At 38.2% G+C, this 23,609-nt stretch overlaps 1 protein-coding gene across 8 annotated transcripts in view; it reads left to right on the top strand.

The window, feature by feature from the left end:
* Positions 1–23,609, top strand: part of NCOA2 (nuclear receptor coactivator 2) — a 187,879-nt gene that overhangs the window by 50,434 nt on the left and 113,836 nt on the right. For 7 of the 8 annotated variants that reach the window (XM_026841596.1, XM_026841600.1, XM_026841599.1 and 4 more), the window contains exon 2: positions 11,093–11,337. The gene's annotated coding sequence lies outside the window, so the exon portion shown is untranslated. Of the gene's footprint in view, positions 1–11,092; positions 11,338–20,619; positions 20,782–23,609 lie in introns of all 8 variants that reach the window. The other variant, XM_026841598.1, reaches the window with a different exon arrangement.

The following is a 23,609-nucleotide window of genomic DNA, read 5'->3' as shown; positions in this document are numbered from 1 at the left end:
TGGCCTAATGTTAAGCCATGGAAAGTGCTGGGTTGCCGATTCCACCTCAGCCAGGCCAGGTCTGCAATGCTGCATTGGTGCTGCTCCACGCACCTGGACTGTGCTGCTCCAGACCCTGGCTTCTCACGACAGCTGAGATTTTCTGGTGACAAGCACGACTCTTCACTTGTTTGTAACACCCTAGCTTTCAAAACACTTGTCCTATAGGTGGGCAATTGCTCTGCAGCAGCCTTGTAGCATAGCCTGTAGTCTCACCTATTGCCTTCCCCACCAGGTCCTTGTCTTCTCCTTCCCTTCAAAAATGAACAGAATCTTCTAAGGACTTTTAACACATCTGGACTCTATTTCTGGCACATGTAGAATACTTAAGTTAGTGCTTTAATTATGATATTAGTATCATTAGTCGTCTTCAGGGCAGTGGCTACTGAAGTTGCTGCTAATTGCTGTGGAGCTGGGGTGAGTGGAAGCCATTGCAGGGAGCCTTGCAGGATAGTATTTGGAGGTACTCAAGCAGGATTCATTCTTGGGTTTAGTTACCGTGATAGGCTTGTATTTGCATACAGATTTCCTTTGTTTTCCATGAATCTGCTCTGACTAATCCTTTGGCCTGTATTTCATTAAAAGTGTTGACTACAGAATGGTGCGTTTGGTAACAGATGAAACAAAACTTTTCCTTTTTTTCCTTTGCATGTGCATGTACAAAATAAAAAGTACAGGATGACCTTTTTTTATTTGATAATTGAGAATGTGCCTGACTTTGTTAGAAAAGCCATAGTCTAAGAATACAATTCACTTGTCTTTTTATAAATTAATGCCAGTATGGTGTATCGGTTCTCACTCCCACTTTTCTTATTCTCTCCCCTTCCCATCCCCCACTACTGCCTCCCTATTTTTAGAGGCAGCACAAAGCTGTTTTGCTTCAAGCCAGTGACAAAGATTAGGAGAGTTTGAATGTTTTGCAGCAGATTTCTAGAAAGTAGATGAGCCACTTCTGTACATTGTACTCCTAAAGCGGTGCTAAATCGTTTCTACGTTGTATTTGCTTCATTTGTATTTTGCTGCATTTATTTACTTCCGAAAATTTTTACTCCTTACCCCCAGGCTATCAGCAAATTACAGCTTAAGTATGAATCGTGGTGAATCTGTGTGTGAGGAATACAGATTCTCTCTTTCTCCATATGAGAAATGGTGGTGTGTAATGTTCCTTGTGCTCTCGCGCAAATAAAACTTAACTTCAGAGTCTCTGTGTTCCTGTGATCTGCGGACTGCATAGTGAGGAGTATTAAAGAGGACCGTTTGTGTGGTGGTGATAAAAATCACACATACTTTCACGAGATGTAAAGACCTTGCAGATTTTATTAAACTTTGAAGAAAATCATGTGCATGTTTGCATGTTTATCTGCATTGATAAATATATGTAACTTGTGGAGGGGTGTTAAGACTGTTAATGTTCACGTTTGCGTCATATGCAGGCTTGCAGCATTGCAAACCTAGTATTGAATGAGGACACTAGACTTAGCTTATGTGAAGCATACCAAATGTTTCACAAGAATTACTTGTTTTCATGGTAAAATAATTGTTTACAGTATCTAATACTGTGGGAAACATTTGTCAGTTAGTTTGCAGTGCTTTTTCTCTTAAAAGAATGCAATAGAATCCATTGCTAAAAAAGGGGGAAATTCAAGGAAATGTCATTATAGACAGATACAGAGGAGTCTTAGCATAGCAAGAATATTTTAGTTGAGTAAAATGATTAATTAGTTATTTCAGTTTTGAAGTCTGAGATTAAGAAGTGGTGTGGATGTTGTTATTTATAAACTTCTGCTATAGAAAATATAAGAATGTGATGTTGGGTCTGTTTACTGAAAACTGAAGTGTTTTTTATTTTCTGGATGATATATAGTGTGCACCTGATTTGATGTGAGAAGTACCTTTTTAATAAGGCAGCGCATTTTAATAAGTTCATCAAAGCCATCTAGGAATCTATCGTTGCTGTTGTTAAAGGCAAGTCAATCACTCTCCTCTGGTAGTTTTCTTCCTTCCTGAAAGCCCCATCCTTCTAAAGTTTAGTTTATTTTTCTGTCTCAGGTTGCCATCAGCACCCATCAGCTTAAGGCCTTGTCCTGTCTGTCCTCATGATAGGTTCTGGCTACCCTGCAATCACAAGTGAGGTGATGAAACTGGCACTTTAAGTAGCGTAGGTACACACAGTGGGTCTTGGAGCAATCAGCTATTAAAATTTAAATAGTTATCCAGCTTGCTTATCCACCACTGTAGGAGATCTTGTTTTCTATATTTATGCAAAGCTCATCTAGTTTAAAGAAAAAAAAAAAAGAGATATTAGATTTTAATAAGAATTTAATTTGGCACTGCTATTAGGTGGGTTTTTTTTACTTTGTGTTGAACTGTCAGTTCGGGTTTTTGTTTCCTGTTATAAAGGGTTGCAGTGACACTAGTTGGAAGACACCAAAGGTTCATCTTTTGTGAAGTTGATACTGATAACAGGTTGTAAAGAATTATGGAATCTACACATGGCTGAATGGATCTGGGCTTTTACAAAGCAGGTTTGACGCCCGGCCAGTTCTGGTCTCTGTAGACCTAATAAATGAAAGAGATTTTTCCACTGCCTATCATAGAAAACAAAAACGCAGATTACTGAATTGGCTGTTCACTGCCAGTTTAGGAAAAAAAAATGTCATTTTCTTGTCCTGTATAATAAAAGCAGTACTAATTAGTAGAAAGCACTAAAACAATCTCTTAACGCTTTTTGTCTAGTATTTCTAGCTTTAAAAGAAATTCTCTTATGTATGATTGTGATAAGAACTTTTAGGAACTTTAAGTGTTGTTAAACTTCAGCAATTGCATATTTTCAGACAGCTCTTAAGCAGACAGGAGCTGTTACAAGAGTCTCTTTCAGAGAGACTTGCAACCTGTTGGTTTTTAAACTCTTTCTGACATTTTTTCCTATGAAAGCAAAAATAGTCCTTCTTTTTAAATTCAAAATAAACCTATAATTGGTTTATAGGGCCTTGCACTCAAGTTGATGGCATTTCAGTCCGTCTGGAATGCAGAAGGAAGAAATGGGGGAAAGAGGGAGCCCCTTGCATCTGGTTAGCAGGCCCAGCTCTGTAATTGTCTGGAGATCAAAGAACCATTTGATGGTGGCCGTTAACACCTTCCAGCATAATATCCCCAGCTCCCTCTTTGCCCATCCTCCTAGTGCAGCTCAAAAAGTTGGCACTCTGAAAGACCTACCTCCTGAACAGAAGGAAGATAGATGGGAATGCGGATTTGGAGTGCATGGGAAGTGGAGTGAAAGAGGAGGTAGAAATGTGATGTGGGAAGCTCTGGTGTTACCAAAGGATGATTTACAAAATCTTTTGCAGGCTATTGATGGGAATGGGAAGCTGACTGTCCTGCTGACATGCAAGAGGAGAAAAATAGAGAGTTAGGCATGTCAGCTGGCCAGTTAGTAAAAAAAAAAACCCAAAGCATCTAAAGATGATTGGCTTGCATGCTCAGATGCCCTGTGCGTGTGCAGTGGTGCCAGCCACGCCAAGGGTACAGCACAGATGTGATGCAAGAGCTGGGAGTCTGCAGGGCCATGGCCAGGCATGTGCACCCACATTTCCACACATCCCCTGGTGGAGTGGCTACTCAGAAAACTGGAAAATTCAGTCCTGTCATTTTCAGTCATTAAGACAGCAGTAAAACTGGCCTGCCTGGTTAGAAACCAGTCAGGTAGCAATCATATAAAAGGCCCTTAGCTTCCCAAAAAGTGACTAAAGGGAGAAGTAGTGCTCATGTGACTGGAGGAGCAGATGAGGTGGGTCAGTACTCTGTGAAATAGAGGAGGGTGTAAACGTGGCACAGGGGTGTTCAGGGCACTTTGAAGAGGTGCGTAGTGAAGTGTGAAGTTCTCTTTACCTCCTTTAATTTGTAGGTAGTCAGAATTTCTTCATACCCTACCTTTCATGAGAGCATTACCTTAACTCGGTGAAAGCTGTGAACTGCAGTTGCACGGAGATGTAGATACGGCAGCTTTTCTCTTTGCTTCCACTTGTGCTTCAGGAAAACTTGAAGCAATTAAAATTTTTTCTCTCTTGTGAGAGATGCAACTTACTCCATTTGTGTTCAGCAGGAACAAAAGCAGTTTCCTCATTTTTAGATTCTGGAACCTAAAAAGTAAATGAGTCATCAAATTTAGTCATAAAATTGGAGCTGGTTTGATTTTTAGAACAACTCAATAGCATTTTCGGGACATTTTTTTTTTTTAACCAGCATTAGAAATTATATACATTATGTATGTTTTATAGTTTTATATATATGTGTGTATATCTATATAAACACATGCATAGTATATGCTACCTGTTTTTGGGGTGGTTTTTTTTTAGTAAATTGGGTAGAATTATTTAATTTTAACATTGTATTTAAATGATGGACGTTATTTTTGACTCAGAAATTAATGGGATTAATATATAATAATACTTTATTTCTGTGTTGTAACTGCCACTGGAGGTAAGTATTAAAACCATTTCACATTTATGGAGATTATGTGATAAAGAAGCTGTTTCTTCATCTGGGTTACATAGAGTTGCTGGTGAGTTGGCTTAAAGGGAAAAAAAAAAAAAGATGCTTGGCAAGAAATCAAAAAATAATAGAAACCAGGCAGCTCAATTTGAACCAAATTACTGAAGTTACAGCTGTTTTTTTTCCTCTTTGCTGAAAAACTTACAAAAGTTTCCATAACTGCTGCACTATCCAGTTTGAAGTGTATGTCCAGCCACATTGTCTGAAGGTGGGAGAAGAACCATTGAGACCATAGATAAAGAACGAGGCTTACTTTGGCCATCAACTGTGCTGGGAGCTTTCTTCAGTTCTTGCACAAGGACCCAGGCCAGGAAGCTTCATCCCAAGGTGCTTCCCTAAGTTTTCGAGGGTGTTCCCCCCCATTACTAATTTTTTTCACTGGCTATTGGTGTAACCCTGTGAAATTTAGGCATTTCTAATTATGGTGTGTGATACAGTTCTACCAGACTAGTTATAGACCACTTAATCCATGGCTATCAACCATGGATTACAGTTTGGAAACTGCTGTTTGGGGTATTCAGAGATTCTTCACCTTCAGTAGGAGAGAGACGGAAGATGATGATAGTCATAGGGCTGCAGAGGTAGAGGTTCACAGGAGTTGTCTAGCTTAGACAAATCCACTCACCTGACAGCAGAAATGCCTGATTTCTAGTTTTTGGGCTATCAAGCCTTAACGTATCTGTGCAAAATGGAGAAGAATCAACAGGTGAGTGGTAGGGTTTGGTATGGCAAGATAAACTGAGCTAATCTGGTAGGGGTAAAAAACTGGTGATTTCTGGAAAGTCCTTTTTCTTTTTCCTGTCATCATCTCTATAGTCTTGGCTAGGTTGTCATGTCTCCCCATCTTGCTGGCTCTAAAACTTCTCTCACCTGATGAACTGATTCGGTTTGTTAAACTTAAAAAAAAAAAAAAAAAAAGTTGAATAATTTTATGCCAGATTAGAGAGTTAAATAGGTTCACTAAAGGATAGGATGAATGCAAAGAAAGGAACAAAAGCACGAGAACTTTTCAATAATAGCTGTTAGGATGGCTCAGAACCCTGGTGTAACAGCACATTTTGAACATTTCTGTCTAGAAAAATGTGGTGGTGTCAGGGGTATTACCATGAGAGGAAGGATTTGTGGTTCAAATAAGAGATTTAAAAAAAAGATTATTAAGTTTTACAGATGTAGCCCAAGGGGTGTGTGTGTGTGTGTGTGTAGAGGAGAAATCAGCATATTAGATCAGAGCTGTCAAGCTTTGAGGTACCAAACCCATATTTGCTCACAGAGTATCTGTTAGAAAATACTCTCTGCTCTTTCTCATCATGAGTATCAGGCTCAAAACCTACAATTTCTGGAGTCAAGAACACTACTGGAATAGCAAGATGGTGTAAAAAGGGGACATTTTATTCAAATAATCTCACAAATTAGGCACAAACAGTATAAGAGAATTTAATTATCATTGTTTTATTAAGGAAACCGTGTGTGACATGCATTTTTGTATATTTAGAAGCAGTGAAACTTCTCAGTTCTCCTTATTTTTTATTCTCTGCTCTATGGAGAACTTTCTTGTGTCTTTGGCAAATATATGAATTTTATCATGGTTTTTTTTTTAATTTCTGAAAGTTACCTAGGTGGAAACTGAAGCATAGTTTAAAAATAGTCATAAAACCCTGTGGCAAACAATGGGGTTTTGCTCACAAAATGGTCACGGTGCATTCCTGTTCTAAGCCATGATAATGAGAGGGGGATAACTCTGAAAGGTTTGCTTTGGTACAGTACTGCCAAATGTGTACCAGGAGTCATCTTCACTCAGAGATAATCTCCTAAGAGGCAGTTCAGTGGCCAGAGAATATTACAGGTGTATTTGCATTTATTCTAAGGACTTTCTGTTAGCTTTATATGCAAGATATCCTTTTGTCTGTGCTGTTACTCAGTTTTGCTTTTATAACTAACTCTCTGATTTAATTTTGTAAAAAGTAAAATCACACACAAGTATATAACTTCCAATTTTCACAAATCTGAGAATCAAATGCATTGTTTTGAAAACTTAACAGACTATGAGTGGATTTATTTTAGTTGATACCATATGGATGACATACTATTCTATACCCGTTACTATTTGCTCTGTAGCTATTTTTGGCACTGTCATTCATAGATTAAGAAAACAAATTCTCTTGTAGAGTACATGAAGTGAGGTGAGCTTAAATATTAGTCTAAAGGAAGTGCTTATGAAATGACCAACTGAAACCAGTAGTCATCCAGAGCAGTTCTTGAGCTGCTGGAAATTGCCATAGATCCTAAGAAAGTCAATGGGGGACATGAGTTGATGTCCATAAAGCCATGATACTTTGACTCACTTTGCACCTGGTGTTTCACGACATGCTTAGGAAAGAATGGAAAAGGCATTCAACTTCAAAAATAATTAACTGAAGATAAAATCTCTTGTACTTGCCACAGTGCTGGGAATGGGGTTAGCAGTAGAAGGTTGGTGTTGTGGGTGCTTCTTGTGTCAGACTTGGCTTCCAAGACACATGCTTCTTTTCATATGACAATGAGCCACAAAATTAAGGATTCCCACTGCTATAGCAGTGGCAGGTTGTAGGTGCTGTTGTCAGTATTGGTAACTCAGATTTCTTTTTTTTTAAATTTTATTTTTCATACTGTGCCCTAAGTCAATAAAATCAACGGAATCCTGGTATAGGGTTGCTATTCCAATTCAATCTATATTTTTCAGTGTGAGGACAAGCTGTGAGCAGCTGTGTGCAATGTATTGTGGAGCAGTAACCTTAATGTGGGAGTCTTGTTTACTTGCATAAGAACCATAATATTTTATACTGAGCTTATTGTGTCATGTTATTTGAACAGATTGAAATAAAAGAGTAAACTACACTATACATGTTGATCAATGCATGAAGTAGTTTTTGTGTTGATGCTAGTGTAGCAGTAGTTATATAAGATATTACAATTCTTTGAGATATTTCTTGAAATTAAAAAGAGAAGCATGATTTTGGGACTTTTGATGATTGAAAGTTCTAGTATTGTAGGAAATTATGTTCCTTGTGATAATTTAAAGAACACCTTCCCTAAACTAGTTTAATAACAAAATTAATTTTGCCACGTTGAGAAGAATCCCTCATCAAATGATGCCAGTACATTGATCATAGCAAATATGCTATTTTCATTGTAGTGAGGTTATTGTAATAATTGTGTTAGTAACAGAAAGCTGCTGAAGGTTTTCAGGGAATAACTTGTACTTCAAAAATGCTGGAAACTACTTAAAAAAAACCCCAAAAAACAACAAACCAAAAAAACCCAAACAAAAAACAGAACCAAACAAACGAGAAAGGGAATCTTACCTTACAATGAATTAATAGTCTTGGATGGATCTTTGCTGTTGGGTAAGATGTTCAATATGCTGTAACCAGCTGGTTTAAGACCTTGTAGGAATACACTTGTGCTAAGGAAGAGTAGTTTTTGTCGTGATTAGTTCAGTGCGCAGAGCCTCACCTTTTTCTTGACATATATAACTGAGTGTTTATATATTCACAAATCTTACATAAATACATGCAGTCCTAGAGCCTTTTCAAACATTTCCATTATCAGTGTTTTATGATTTGTTTTACATTAAAGCTTTCCTACTTGATACAGTGTTTTAGCCTATAACTATTGATTTTGATGACAAAATAATTAGGTTAGTTTATGTTAAGCAAACAGTGGTTTTGGAGGTCTGCTAGATTTCAGCTGAGTTTTTGGGAACACTATACAGTGGTCTGTAGGAACTAAATGTATTACAGTTGCTTACAGTTGAGACACAACTACCGGTGCTTGATACTTCTAATCAACTGGGCAATGCTGTATGAATGGAAATAGTTTCTTTTCCTTTTTCTTCATTGAAAAAAGTCCTTTGCTGACAGCAAATACGTTATACTCTGCCAAATGAAATAGTGCATGAAATTCTGCTTTCTTTTTTAAGGAAGAAGTTTTGTGGAGTTTCCATGATTGTACACTGAAGTACTGAAGTTTCATTCAACCTAATTATATTTTTGATCTTAACTGTAACTAGTGATCAGATAATTATTCTTTCCTTAAAAAAATACCCCTAGATATTATAGATGCTTGATAGCTAGTTTCAGTATTTAAATTAAATTTAAGATATAATACATTTATTTGTTAGTAATTTTTGAAAATGGAAATGTGCTTTTAATGGTTCATTATGTTTTACACACTGATGTTGAAGCTTCTCAGTTTATTTTCAGAAGAACAAACATGGGTATTCTAGGAGTATGTATGTGGGTCACTTTTTTGCCATAGTAAGTCCTTTTGGAAAATTAGGTACATCAGATGACTCTAGACTAAATACAATGTCATAGGAATAGTTAGTAATTCCTTGGTAATAATTATTTCTTGTTGAAGATTAAGTATCATAATGCATTTAGTCTATACTATAATTTGCACCCATCTGTGAGCATGTGACGCTTTTTTTTTTTTCTCTTTCTTTGATATGCTCTTCTGGACCATGTTTGTACAGAAGTATTTATAAGAGTCATCAAGAAATTGTTGTCTTCTTTGCTATTAAGAGCTCAGTAAAATATCTGTAAATTGCATTTTGTTCTAAAAGAATGTGTTGTCTGTTTTGAGAAGTTTTCCTCCTTCTGTGTATTACGTGACAGTGTGCTGCATTTGTTTTTCATGCTGAGAAAAGTAACTGCTAAATAGAGAAAAGGAAAGAAAAAGTTTCCCAGAGTTTCATACAAGAAGGTTATTTCCCCTCCAGGCAGGGGCAGATGATCACAAGCAGTGGTATTGTACAAATTTATCCTTCCTCTTTGTAACTGATACATGACTGCTCCTAATTTAGTGCAAACGTGAAGTAATATGGATTTGCTTAAATTATCACTGTTAGCTGTGTGTGACTTTCATTGGGAATGAAGCTAATTCATTTTACTACGGTTTTTCGTGTCCTGAAGTATTTCATGAGCAACTGTAGCTTTTCAGGCAAGCATTGCTACCTCTAGGATGAAATGGCTGGACTGTGTGCTGTCATTTGACAATGCTGTTTGAACACTGCTAGTAGGCATGCAATAAAACTGGTGGTGAAGACAAAGGTGACTTGAGTGGCATTCACTCTGGCACTGTCACCCCGCAGCTGCTACTCCTCAGTTTGACCATTGGTCTCAGGGGTTAGTATTTGTTAGTTATCAGGCTGTTAAGGACTGAAAGGGAAGTGCCAGTAATTGTAGTAAGGAAGGTTGCCTGACACTTCCCAGTACAAGATACTGTTTGGAGTTTTTTTATAGCTTTGCAAACATTAGCTTTTGGGGTAGGCAGTTGCCCCTAGCTTAATTTTTTTTTCTGCCCAAAATTATTTAGCTCTCTGTAAGAATGTGTGGAAAAAGTTATTTTGCATTATAGGTTTGTTTTTTGGTTTGATTTTTTTTTTTTTTTAAATAACCTTTTGTTTGGTTTTTTTTTTTTTTTTAAATGCTCTATGTCCCTCCCTTTGAAGCAGAGACTAGGAGTTAGATGGCACTGTGAGAAGCACTGGTGATAGGCACTGGGGAAGAAGAGTGGCTTATGAGTCACAGCTTTGCCTTTGTCAGCACTCTAAAAATCTCAGATCTAACCAGGCTTTAACCTTTTAAAGAAATCACAGTTTTTGCATGCTGTCTTGAGCATGTGAGAGCTGTATGGCCTGGAAAGGGAGGGGGAGGCTGACCTGGGGGACAAACCGATGCTTGTACCCCAGTGCCTGAGGGTCAGAAGCACACCCGTGGGGCACTGGCATGCATGGGGCCCTGGCACAGTCCCAAAATATCTTAGACTGTGAACAGAGGAGACAGACCCCAGGGTGAGAGTGAGAATTAATACAATGGTGTGTTGGGGAATGAAGAAGGGAGGAAGGAGGGGAAGTCAAGGGGGGAGAGTGTGGCACTGCCAGCCAAGCCTGGAAGTGACTGAGCCAGGAGAGGTGCAAAGCCTTGGGGAGTGGGGGCAAGGAGACACTTGGCAAGAGCACTGAAGGTAAGAATGAGGGACCAGGGCTTAAATCAACATAGGCCGGAGGATATAGCTTGAGGAAAACAGGCAGAGGAGTTTGTTCTGGAAGGTCCTTTTCTATAAAGATCTTTGTATATAAATAAACACTCCTTGATTTCAGTAGAAGCTCCTTGAGAATATGTTTTTAACCATCGTATATGGCTAGTCCCCATGCAGAGAAATGTTTTGCATTTACAACCAGTTTACTCCTTTGCCACAAGAGCTGCATGGTGTATCTAAAGATTTTGACCCCACTCGTTTTTTTTTTTGGTAGGTGTCAGTGTGACTCCATTGTACAAGCTCTGATATCTTGATTTCTTTTTTCAGGAAATGACGAATTTTTGCAGTGTGGCAGTGTCCAAGTCAAAGAATGTCAAAACTGAGCTTGTCTTTGCAATGCTCTTTCATTTGGCCCCTCGTGAGGAAACCTTATAATTTAACAGTATTTAATTGTGCACTGACATTCTGTGTTTTTCTGCAGGACCCCTGCTTTGTTCTGTGCACAGAATGGACTTGCTCTGGGAATGAATCTGGTTGATGTGGTGGAGAAGGCTGTTCTCTGTAGTACCCCTGCCTCACTTCCAGCAGAAGTCGGGACGCGTGTGGCAGGCGAGGCAGGGGATCGCGGGAGGCAGAAGCCATTCTGGTGCTCTGTGCAGCTGCATGCTGCCCTGGCGAACGGGACTCTCTTCCTGGCTGTGCTGCCGACTTCCTAGGTGATGCTAGGTAAGTTGTTCAATTCTGGCTTTTCTCATGTCTTTGCTAACTGTATACGTCTTGCTTTCTCGCGGATGACTTGAGATCTTTGGATCTGATCTGGAAAAGTGCTGAGCACTGATATCTGCGAGTGAGGCAGTGGGGGTTGAGGTTTGAAAGTGCTATATAAAGCACAATGTAATGCTAAGTGCTGTGAAAAAATTAGGTCTGAGTTATGCCAAACTGGAGACAAAGTTGTCTTCAGAACTGGAGAATCATTTTGACCTTAAAGCTGTCACTGTTTTAGTTAGGAAGTTAGGAATAACACAGTTATTCTAAGTTAGGAGTAACAGACTAACAGTAGGACTAGCCCATTATGTTGGTGAAGCACTCGGCTGCACCATTGAATTCACAAAGAAATTACTTGTTCTATCTTCTGAAAAAAATCTGAGTAGCATGCAGTAAATAAGGTATCGGACCATACGCCAAATACCGAGAGTAAAAGAGAATACTGTTTTGATTAGCGGTAATTCTGTAAGCTGAATGAAGCAGAGGTACTGTGGAAATGCTATGACATAACTGTGGTGTATACCATGCCACAGAAGCAAACAAAGGCAAAGTTTAGGTTTCTCTAAAACTTACTTCTGACATTTCCTCTTGTGAGTGCTTGCCTTTGCAGATTGGTATTTGTGTAGATGTTTATATCACATAATATGATTTGGGGTGTGAGAAGCAAAGTATTTTTTGATGCTGTCAACTCAGATAATATTATGGACATAAAACCAAAATAACATGTAAATTCATCATTCATCGCAGGCACATGCCTCTTGTGCCTGGTTATTGTATCAGATGCAAAGTAGACAGTGTTTGTAATGTCCACTATCAGAATGGCATGAGGTCGGGATTTCATCTGCATTTCTTCAGGCTCAGGATTTGTATTTTCCCACTGTGATGTCCATAGCTAGCTCCAATGCTGTTGTAATCAGCAGATAACAAAGAGTTTTTTGGCCAAGGCATGGTTAAGCTAAATATTGTTTTAACTTGGCTAACCTGAATGCAAAATATCTAACATTAGATCATATTTTATGAATTAACAAAGAGCGTGTCTTCAGTGCCTGGAAACGTAGTGTGTTTGCCAGATAAGCTGTTAGTCTCTATTGCAGGAGAGAGAGTGAGAGTAAAAGCTATGAAGCTTTGGTAATGGCTAAATATTATATTAAATACACAGAGTAAGAATGCACGCTCCCCTTCCAGCCTGCTCATGGGGGATCTACTACATACGGCTCTGTGAAAGGCTGCAGTAATGCTTCAGGTGCCGAGAAATATTTTTAAGTGCTACTTTCTAAGAAAACCTGAGATATTTTTGTTTGACTACTGCTGTGCAGTGCAAGTCATTCTTTAAATCTTTAAACATAAACAAAAAAAAAAAGAGGGGGGGTGTAGAAGAAACAATCTGTATTTTATGAGCAGAAGTTAAAAATGAAATTATTTGCTTTACCTAGAACATTGAAAATTATGTTGCAATTAGACTGATGCAATAGCACACATTACGAAAGGATCACACAATTCACAGAGCCTGCTGGAGAAAAGCACGGGACTGGAACAGCAGGGGTGTTGTGGGCCTGCGGGGCAGTGCGCTGGCAGAGCTACGTGGGGAAGATTATCGGCTAATGTGGAGAGAGGAACGCCAAGAAAAATAAAAACTCTGCCGTTTCTGCATATCCCATAAAACTGGGGGTGGGGGAGAGGAGGAGGGCGACTTGTGTTATCAGTGTGCCTACTTTATTTCGGTGGCACATCTAATCCGGTATGGAAAATGTTTTCTGTTATGTGAAAGAAAGAAAGAATGGAAATGGAAGCTAATTTTGAGCTAATATATTTTGAAAGCTGCTAATAATAGTGGAATTTTATTCGGCACGCTCTATTTCTACAATAGAAAAGTAAAATTCCTTTGGGTTAACTGAAACATCTGTTGAACAAATTGGTTCAGTTTCATGAGTCTGTTACTAATTCTGAGAAGTAGATGTTTTATAAAGCCAGTAGAGTTGGGGGGTTAGTGCCCATATTCTTTCATTTTTTTTACTATTATTAAAGTAGGTCATTTTGAAGTGTTACGTTTTCATGAATACAGTAATACTGTGGTTAATATTTCTAGTATTTCAAGCTTTACCTTTGCTTTAATTAGTTTTCTTCACTGTTTCTAATCAACATTGCTAATATTCTTTAAAGTTGTGGATTTCCAGCTTTTTATCCATTTCTTAGCAATAAAATAATTTATTAATTTAAAAAAACCAAACCTCTTTTGGTGCATTCTTCTTGTATTTCCTTGTTTCTGCAGTTTTTTCAGGTCTGTTTTACTTATGAAGCTTGAATGTTAAATAGAATTTTCTTGTTTGGACTAATTATTCTTCGTAACTTCATGGTTGTGGGAAGAATACTTTAGGTGACAAATTGGTTTATGACTTCACATGGTGGAAGATAAAAATGTCATGAGTCAACAAGCTGATGTCATATGAATAAATAAAACAAGAAAAAGGGAGAAATTGAAAACAGTTTCTATGATTCTGCTCCTGTGCATCAAGAATGCTCTAATTTAATCTCATACACACATCTTAAAGCAGTTTAGGTTTCTCAAGTACATCTATCATTATCGTCACAGAAGGGAAATCACAAGTAAGTGTAATGTTAATATGCAGATCAAATGAATTAATTTCTATGTGCTTTACAGTTAAATATATCAAACCAATGCAAGTTCTTGTATACCACACGTAACTAGCCGTAATAGTTTGACTCATTTAAATGGGAAAGATGAAATTTGAATTTAGACAGTAAATATATAATATATTTTCTTTGTAGTGCATATATTATCTAGAAAATACAAGACTGGCCTTAAGCATGTACATTCAATCTCATTGTAAGCTGTGGAGTTTTCAGCTTTGTGGTCAGTGTCTAACTGTTCAGAGTGTCTCAGTGAATGAAGGATTTGAACGGAAGTTGATAATGCTTCCTAATGTTACTTTAGCAGATAATTTCCTTTACTTTTTATTATTGCTATTTTTTAAGCTTGAATATATGTTAATTATGTGGTAATTTGGTTGTCTCATTTAGAAGATAATGCAAGTATAAATAAGATGGACAGAAGTGTAGAATATTACTGTTTTTAAGGGGTTGTACTCTTTTTAAGGGGTTGCTGGATTGAGGAGGACTGGAGATGTATAGTTGAGTTTTGTGAAGGTGCATGTGAGTGTTGGCAGTGCAAGGAGCTGCCTCCCTGCTGATAAGATGTTCCAAACTCCCCTTGTGTCAGTTTTGTCCTTGGTGCAGCTCACCGAAGTTTCAGATGACGTGCATGAAATGAAGTGAGGGGGAAGTTCTGTGGCTGAAGTCCTGTGCCAAGTCTTTTTGAAGTTGTATGCAGCAGCTGTGCTGTAGCTAAAGAAAGGCTTTCTTTGCCTCCATCATAACATCTGCATGATCTTTAACAGCAGAATTGTTCCACTATGATGTAGCATTTAGCTAATCTGGGTTGCCTTCATTAAGTCTCTTTTTTTTTTTTTTTTTTTTTTTTTTTTTAGAAATGCTCATGTTACTCTTGGGAATAAGTTTGCAGAGATCTGGACTTGAGCACTTCTATGTAGAAACAATAGACTTCAGTCAAAAAAAAGTCAAAAGAGGAGTTGAGACTTTGTGTCTGTAGCTCAGTGAGGCTCTTAAGGGAGATTTGGACTGCACCCCATGAATTAGATTTTCCAATGTCCTGTCCTCCCTTGTTTGGAGGATGGGGGCTGAACACAGGGCCAGTTTTTGTGGAGATGTCACAAATTCAGCATCCTTCCATCTAACATTGGGTTAACAGCTTCCAGAAGTGTGACTTGTACCTTCACTGCTGAGGTATTACCCCATCTTCTTTGTGCTAGTGCTGCTGTTACCACGACTGGGGTGAGTTGGCTCAGGGAGCCAAACCAGCGGTCAGCTAACTGCTTTTTTGGTTGGGTTACTTGTCTGACACTTTAACTCTTTGAACTTGCTAACTGTAGAGTTGGATGAATGTCTGTGCTAAAGATGACCTGGAAGAGGGACAGAAGGATCAGCCTCTTCTAGTTGCAAATTGGCTTGTCTGCCACTTTGAAACCATGCCTTGACTTGAGGCAGGAATAAGGCTGCCAAGGGAAGTGTTTTTACACTGTGTTTACTTTGAAGCTAAGTGAAATCAATAAATCGGGCATAATTGAATTTCAAATTTTAACTTTACTGTTTCTTTTAGTTGGAGGTTTTTACATAAGGACTTTTAAATGGAATCCTTATTTAATCTTCTTCTGATTTGAAACTAAGAGGTGTGTAATTGTTCACTTGCTGCAAAGCTTACAAGTTCTTGTAGTTAAAGGGTGGGGTCTAATGGTCAGAAATAAGAGGTTGTGATCTTGGAGAGCAAAACAAAGGTAGTAGAAATGCTGACACTTCTCTGTGTGAAGGATTTTGGTGCTCTTGACTGTAAATATCTTGCATTTATAGGGGGTACTTGACTCTCAAGTATCTCATGAACGAAATCTGGAGGAATACAATGTAAATTAAATGTGGGTGGGGTTTTTCTTTGTAAGTAAGAATTATCACATTTTATCATCAGGAATTACTGGATATGCATTTGCTTTTCACTTGAACAATATGATCAGTCTTCCTGCTGTAATGTCTTAGGAAAATGACTGTCAATGAAAAAGCAGACTGCTGATTTATGTAATTGTACTCACTGCAGAAGTTTGGTTTGTGAGATCCAATTAACATAAATAAGCAAAGTAAGAGAAAAGGCACAGGAAACATACTGCTGCTTATCAGGGTTGTTAAATGGTATTTTCAAAATTATCTTCTAGTCAAATAACGATTTTCTTCGATTTCTGCCAGGAGGACTGTGTTACTCCCTATACTCAGTGTCTATAAAATTGAACGTATGCTTGCCACAATGAAGAATTAATACCATACGCTGCAAAATAACAAAGCTGCTATTACAAATTATTTGAAATACTGCATATTGAATGGAAAAAGATAGATCTGCTGGAGTGTATAATTCAGAGTGCAGCCTGCCTGCTCAGGGCAACGCAACATGCCTCTCTCCCTGTCCGAGAGTGACCGTGACCACGTCACCAAGGACTGAGCACGCCCCGGGTGACAGCTGGGCGTTTCAGTCTCACACGTGGAAAACATATGTGTATCCTAATGCCTAAAGAGTATGGTTAGGTCCTAGAAATAGAGATGCTTGACAGTAGTAGTCCAATATATGCATTTTATGTACGCTTTTAAAAGTAGTAAAATAATATCTTAAGACCAGTCTTCAAAACTGAGTGCATTTAGTATGTTTTGGTTCTAGCAACGTTAGCGTGAGGTAAGGGTGAGTACCCGAGGACTTGTTTCAAAAACAGGAAGTGCCCACATTTATATAAAATTGCATAGTTTCAGCTGTCATAAATGTGGTTTCAATGCAGTTGCAGGAGTAAAGCCCAAAGTAGTTATAACCAGCTTACTTCCTCTTCCAGTCAAAGTGCAAATAGCCATATAATTAACAATCTGTGGCTCATTTTCTCTAGCTGGGTTAAGTATTCTGTTTCGCCTGTTCAGTCATTGTATAAACAGAGGGAACTCGACTTGCTTAAGAACATTTTAAAACACAAATATTCTCGGTCATAACCAGATCTTCAGATTCACAAAACAGGATCTTCGATTGCCCCTCGAGCTTGGCAGCAGAAATGAGACCTGTGAGTGTGGCTGGAGCACTGCCAGGCTCCTTGGAGAAGAGCGAGCCTTGCCAAGTTGGCTTCTTGCCATGGTAAACTGCATGGGGCAGCAAAACCTGCTGCAGAGCTGGTAGACAGTTTTTCTCTTCAGGGACTTCCCTTCTTACATTCCATTACAAATTGGCTTTATTCAAAGTCTTTTATCATTAATTTTTTGAAGACTGATTGCTCAGCTTTTTTGGACAGCTTTTTTCTGAGTTAATTCACCCATCCTGCCTTTGACTCTGCTCATGCACTTAGTATGGCAGAAAAGCATGAGTACAAAAGAATTAAGAGTTCCTCTTCTGCTCCTATACACTCTCGGGTTGGTTCAACTATGTTTTAGGCTGCTTGGGGCCTTTGAGGAGACCCCTAACTTTTCATCCAGAAAGGGCCTGTCATCACTTCTCTGTCTCTGCTGATATCAGGCACTTGAGCAGCGAATAGCTACTGAATATTCCCCATGTACTTTGCCTGCTGGGAAGAGCTGATGAGGAGCCTTTCCAGGGAAAGGGAGGTCTCCCATGAGAATTTCTCCAGGGAAGTTCTGCTTGGTTACTGAAGCTGCAGCACTTGCTGCATACAGTAATCAACAGCGGAGCTTTCTTCTTGTGATGGATTCTTGGAGAGAGGCTTTTCTCTGTGTGAGAGGTAGCATGGCATTTTGCAAAGCCATGAGAAGCTTTAAGGCAGAGCTCAACAAACATTACTCTGTCCTAAACTTAATATGAAACATTTCCCTTCCCTTTCCTAGCTTTCCTCTTCAACTGTCAGATAAATGGTGGAGAATACTTCCTCAAGACCTTATAAAATATCATACATTTACAGTGACCATCTTCTGACTTTATGCAAGAAAGTTAATAGTCTTTAAAAGGACTATTTCATCCTGTGCTGCCCAAGGTTTTCTCTTCAAGAAGAGCTGACTAACCCATTTTGGTGTCAGTGGAACAACCAGAAGAGCTGCATTGATGACAAGAGAACCTTGACTCATCTTTCTGAATGGAGTTTTAAAAGCAAAAGCAGTCTTAACAGCCTCCATGTGAAAACCAGGATACATCTGACAGCAACTGTGAAAGGAACAGAAATCAGGACAGAATTCTGCTTCAAGCTCCCTAGTGGTTTTAGCTGTAGTTTAGCAGGGGAGACAAGGGAAGACCAATGAAAGTGAGAACTCCTTTGCGTCCTCTGAAAAAACATGGGTTGTAGCTATATTGAAGTGTTTCTTTCATTCTAAATAAAATTTGGGAACTTTCAGGGCACAGCAAGGTTTATAACATTTTTAGTTGTTTAAAGGATTCCTTCCTATTCTCATCTTCCAATGTTTTAAGAAAACATACAGCTGCCACTCCAAAGAGGATGGTTGCACAGCTTCTGCTGCTGCTTCTGCTTACTCTGTGTCTGTGTGTAGGTAATAATTTATTATAACATCAATATAACATTACCTTCAGACATTCAGAAGAGCCTTATCTTAGGTGCTTGCCAGAGTTACTCATGTGTTTCTTTGCTTAGCGTGACATGGCCATATTTTCCTTCATGGCTTAGTTCCTAACCCCAGCACAGGCAATGAAATGTGCTCACACTGCGCTGTGTTTTATCACTGAGTTAGGGGATTGGATGGGGTTGCGTTGTAAAAGAGGACAGTAGGGCCAGTCAGTTCGATGCAATGAATAGATTGCTCTTATTCATGGAGGAGTATGGTCCAAACAGTGGTCTGTGGGCCAAGACCAGCCTACAGGAAATTTCCATCTGCTCTGCTTTTTACCAAAGGAGATGGAGAGCAGCTCTGCAGCAGCGAATGCTGCCCAGCAACAATTGGAGGCTTGCCACAATTTAGTTTAGAGGGCTGCCTCCAGGGGAGTGGAAGAAGGTGCAGTGGAAGGGGCCAGGTAGAAAGGCCAGTCTCATTTCCATGATAGCGTCTTGACAGTGTTTCTAGAATAGCTACTTGTGGCATGTGCAGGCTGGTCAGGTCTGTGGGACTTCCTGGGAACTAGGAAGTGAGGTCTGTGAGAATTAGCTGGGGGGAGGTTCTGCCACCACCAAAATATAATTGCAAACCCCTTGTAATAAGCAAACTCTCTTAATAAAAAACCCACATTCCTTTAAAACAGTTCATTAAAAATGCCCTTATCAATGACAAGTTACCATGCCATATAAAAAGCATCTAATTTCCATATGAAGTAATTCAGATTCAAACTTCTAATTGCCATATGAGAAGTCAAATACTAATATTGGAGTGGATTTTGATATTATAGTTTTGTATTGCCTTTTAGGAGAATTTCAAAATTAATTTGAGACTGTACTGATAAGCCTGAAAAGAGCATGGGAAGATGGAAAGTTCTGTATGTATATAAACCAAAAATTAAAAAACCCCAAACATTTGTACATGTACTCTTCATTGGCACGCAGTGATAGTCTATAAAGTTTTTATCATCCTGAGATAATACAGATACCTATTACCTGAGAGAGCTGAATACCTTTTTAATCTATGCAGGTCATCCAAAACAAATGGCTCTAAGAATTATTTCCACACTTGGTTGTGTATTTTTATCATCGTAAGGTTAAATACTGAAAGAAGATTTAGATTTTTGTATGATTTATAATTTTTAACTTTTGTATTTTTTCAGGTTCACTCTTTTAAGAATTTTCACACTTAGGAAACCATAAAGTTCTTGCAATAATGAAGATGGTTCAGGTGAAAATGAAGTAATACAAAAATCATGTACAAAGAGGGTGCTAGCTTTAACATCTTGGCTTACTACTTTTCTTTAAGCTGATGGTAGAAAAACCTTTAAGTTACTTTTGTGTATGTGTATTTATACAAATAATCTGGATTACTTAATTCAAATACAGTCAATTAGAAAAATGCATGCATTGGATGTAAAGAGTTATTGCAATTAGCCTCGCCTCTAGTATATATGGGAGAATTGTTCTTAAATAAAACTGAATCAAAGCAATTCTCCTGCATCGCAGTTCCCTCATGTCATTGCTCTTATGGACCTACTTGAAATTCAGGTTCTTGTGAATTCCCTTGAGCCTCATCAGACTCCTCTAAGGTTTCTGGCTCTGACAGGAAAGATCTATTTGATGGGGACAGATTTTTTTCTCCTTACCAGGAATGGGGCACTCAGGGGCGCTCATGAGTCACCTAACCAAATTGCTAAGATCAGCGTTGAACTCTCCAAATTGCCCCAGTAATATAAAGAATAGGATAAATTAATGCTCAGCTGCAAACTTTCTCCAGTCACTGTTTGCATTGTAGAAAAATGAGGAGAGATGGACAAACTTAGACAAAGTAGCAAATGGCTTTATAGTGTTTCCATGCTACTGGGGCACCTTGAGTGAGGTTTTGGAAGTTCTAAACTTCACTCCTTCAGTCTTGTCCCTTGCAGTTGTCTGAGCTCTGCTCTTGATCAAACTTTTTTGCCAAGGTAAAAAATATCTCTGTGTCCAGACATGTAGATGCCTTTGGGTACCTTCACCCTTCCCATTTGCATTCTTAAGAGTCAGTTCTGTCACCTTGTTTTCTTTGTTTCTTCTTTTATACTAGGCTTTTTCCACTGTTCTTTGCCCTTTTGCTGTTGATAAGCTGAGTGGAGTGGGTTTCCTCTAAACATCATTCATCTTGCTTTTCCCTGGATGAAAGACTATTCACTTGTTCCTGGCCTGGATCATAGGTGACACTAGTCCTATTAACAGATGTCTGAATGATGTGTGTATATGTGGGCACATTTTATTTATTTTTTTTTATATTTATGTATATAATGTATAAAAGAAACATCTATCTTGTATATAATTTTATATCATAGTTAATAATTAATGTCTGGTGTATGATTGTTAGTATCAATAATTTTATAATTATTTAATATTTATTTATAAAGTCACATATACCAACATGTTTTCCAGTTGTATAAATCTGTTTCATTGCTGTAAAATGTTGACTCTATTTTACTTTGTTTGTTTGTTTAGGAGAAATATGACATTACCAGTAGCTTTTTCTGTTTTCTAAAGATCAGGTATTGACTGATACTGATCAGTTTATTAGTATATGGCTTGATGGATAGCATTCTAAAGAGATGTGCCTCATTAAAGAGTGTGTAACAGCTTGGGTTCAGTTCTGTGTATTTTTACTCTGGTGGGACTCCTAGCTAGCAATATTCTTTCTTGGAAGATTTTTCTGAGATTCTTGTTCTTATCTTTAAGAATTAAAAAGTGGTCTCAGGGCTTCTCCCAACTTTTGTTTGTTGTTTGTTCTTTGAAATCTGGTTCCCATTTCAGATAGAGTTCCTACATTTTCCTACAGCAAGAAAAATTACAGGGCTCAGTAAAGTTGTGACACTTTAAAATTCTGTTTCTGCAGGGTTTTAAATTAGTCTTCTGTCACTTGTTAGTAAGGGACACTGTTGTTAATAAGGGACACAAAAATGAGAAAAAAATCTGCATCTTTATGGGCACATGGAGAGTTATTCAAGGTAGGCATATAGACCAAAGGTCTTGTCTGGAAGTTTGTTAAAGCTTTTAGAGATGGATGACTGCTCATTGAGGATGGAACAACTTTTTTATAACTGTATTTGCAGAACAGAGCCATGGAAATATCTCCAAGCATGGGTGCTGGTTTAGAAGTGCATATTTTGTTTGTATGTCCAGACATGGTCAGTTCTGAAATGGGTGGGTTGTTGATAGCAACACATCAATGCAAGAAACTTCACTGGTGGATGCCAGAGTATCAGACTTGCTTTAGGAGCTGCTAAGTAAAATTCTATGGTCTTTATTGTACAAGACGTGAGATGATGGACTGGTTTGGCCTTAGTGTCTATATTTTTATTTATTTATTTGGGGTAATTTTTATTCTGTCTGTTAGTAAATGGTTGGATTTCATAACTTTGAATGTTGTATCTGAATATTTTATGACCTGCTTAGAAATGGCTTAATGCTGTTGCTTATTTGATTATTCCCTGGTATATGTTACTTAACTAATCTAAGTGGCATGGGCTTGCTTTTGTTCTCTGTTACATTTACGAAGGATTTAGCATCTAAGAGTCAAACGTGAAATGGAGCAATGCAGCTATTCATGTGAGTGCTGACTTGTGTTTATATCCTTGGAGACAGAACGCACTCACATAAATGCTAGATTAAAAAAAATTAAAGGATTACAAATCTATCACAATTCATAGATTATAGTAAAATACATGTCTATGGAAAAGTATCTATTTATGTCTTCTCTTAGAAGATAAACGGGGCCTATTTGTCTGTTTTCCTTTGAAAACTGTCCTGCAAAAGGTGATCTGTTAGTATAGCCAGCTGTTTAGTTTGGTCCGTCTAAATTAGCTTTCTGTGAAATTACAATAAGGTCAAACATTCTCCTTCATTTTTAGTCTCATTTCCTATGGAAACATGGCTCATGAGGTCACACCATGCACTTGTGTACAGGCACACACATCCATTCATCTCCCCTCTGTAGGTCTTGAACCTATTGGTGATTTCGATCACATTTTTTGGCACAGCGGAGCTCTCAAAATTCAGATACCACAACTTTTGTGAAAATAATTAGCTGAGTATTGGTGGAAGCACCTAAAGGTGCCCTGACAGAGGGGAAGGTTACAGCATGAAAATAATCTTATTAGTTGACTGGGAATCCTGGTGTTAGGAAAAGAGGGACTTTAAACAAATGTCCCAACTGTGGGAAAAGCTTCGGTCAAAGTTTTCACCTTTCTAGAGACCAAAGTCAACAAACCAGGAGGTGTAGATCTATGGGGTGATGAGGCTTAATTAATTCTGTTGTTCATGGGACTACTTGTTCCTTAGATATAATGGTAATAGTAGTAGCAGCAGCATAAACGTTTCCACGCAGTATATTTTTGCAGATTTACTTTTTAAGGTAAATATGTAGGAGTATTCTTATGACAATCCTAATTTTCAGAGACTTTTTATTTTCACTGTGAACATTAATTTAAATGTTTACAGAGCATCTTCTCTTCCTATTAGGACCAACTGAGAAGTTGCTTCCCCCTACTTTTAAAATGAAAGGTACCATGAATGCTTTCCAGCCCTGTCTTGCATGTGATTCTGGATTGCAAGTAGCAAGAAATGCTGGAGCATTTTTCAGGGAGAATTGATTGCACTATAGTTGTGCTCCAAGGGAGTTAACAGGGAAGAATGAGGTCGGTACAGTACACTTGCTGAATATGGAAATAATAATAATAATAATAATAATAATAATTATGAAGCTAACTAACAAGAAGTGTATTCTTAATAAAATGTGTGGGTTTTTTCAGTGTAATCATATGACTGTATAATACAAAAATTGCTTTGAGAGTGGGTCAAAGATTACACATAGCAGAGACTTGTGATTGGTTATGAACAAGCGAAAATAGGGTAAACTTTTGACCCGGCAGCAGCAAATGGAACTGTGTAAAGCACCTACAGATGGCAGGATTTAACATATAGTCGGTCTCTCGCCCTTTCACAGCAATTACGATCATATTACACTAGGCACAGAGGGGAAGGGACTCCGTAACTGTAATACAGTGAGTCTTTGAA

Source organism: Athene cunicularia (genome assembly GCF_003259725.1).
Source record: "Athene cunicularia isolate RWA chromosome 2 unlocalized genomic scaffold, athCun1 chr2_part1, whole genome shotgun sequence".
Taxonomy (NCBI): Eukaryota; Metazoa; Chordata; class Aves; order Strigiformes; family Strigidae; genus Athene; species Athene cunicularia.
This window is presented reverse-complemented; position numbering and strand designations above follow the sequence as displayed.